This window comes from Brassica oleracea, chromosome C5 (assembly GCF_000695525.1).
Source record: "Brassica oleracea var. oleracea cultivar TO1000 chromosome C5, BOL, whole genome shotgun sequence".
Taxonomy (NCBI): Eukaryota; Viridiplantae; Streptophyta; class Magnoliopsida; order Brassicales; family Brassicaceae; genus Brassica; species Brassica oleracea.
Genome location: NC_027752.1, coordinates 15,967,811 through 15,968,672, shown reverse-complemented (window position 1 = coordinate 15,968,672; position 862 = coordinate 15,967,811).

The following is an 862-nucleotide window of genomic DNA, read 5'->3' as shown; positions in this document are numbered from 1 at the left end:
ATTTGATTAAGGAAAACTCATTAATTTAACTGGAAAAGACAAACATTTTAAAATAGGTAATTTAATTTAATTCTCAGTGGCATGGAAATGTAAATAAGTTAGAAAACTTAGGAGTATTTTTTAATGGGTACTTCTCTTTTAATAATATAGATTTGATCTGTTTCGAAATACATGAAATTTTAAAACTGTGCACAACTATTAAGAAACTTATTTTTTTATCTTAAAAATATCATTAAAATATAAATTAAATGTTATTCAACCAATCACAAAATAGATTACAAAATATCATTGGTTACACAATTTTTGATAAAGTTAAAAAGTACATTGATATATGAAAACATCATATATTTTGAAACATCAAAAACTCCCTAAAACATCATCTATTTAGAAAATGAGGGAGTATGCATTTTTAGAACTTTTGAAAAATTAACAAAATGACATATCTTGCTTTAATTTCCAAGAGGTCTTAAAAAGTCTTATTTAAAGAACTTTTTCTAACTCTCTGTCTTATTTTTCTGATTTTATTTTTTCTTTTAAGTTTTAAAACTCCTTCCTAATACTATGGTTGGAGCTGCTCTAACAAGGGTATCTAATATGTAAGATATTAATATTTTACTATAATTTATTTAACGGTTAAATTTTAAAACACATAAAGAAAGTAAAACCAATTATGGAATGACCCATTGTCTCAAAGTATCATACTTTTCTGTTGAGGACATAAACGGGAACTTATTTTGGTTCTCTCCACCTTTAACAATTTTTTAATTTGTTTAATACTTAGATATTGATATCTTACATATTTGCAGCCATAGTTGTTGTTCCTATTTGATTATTAAGTATATAATCAATATCTTAGATATTG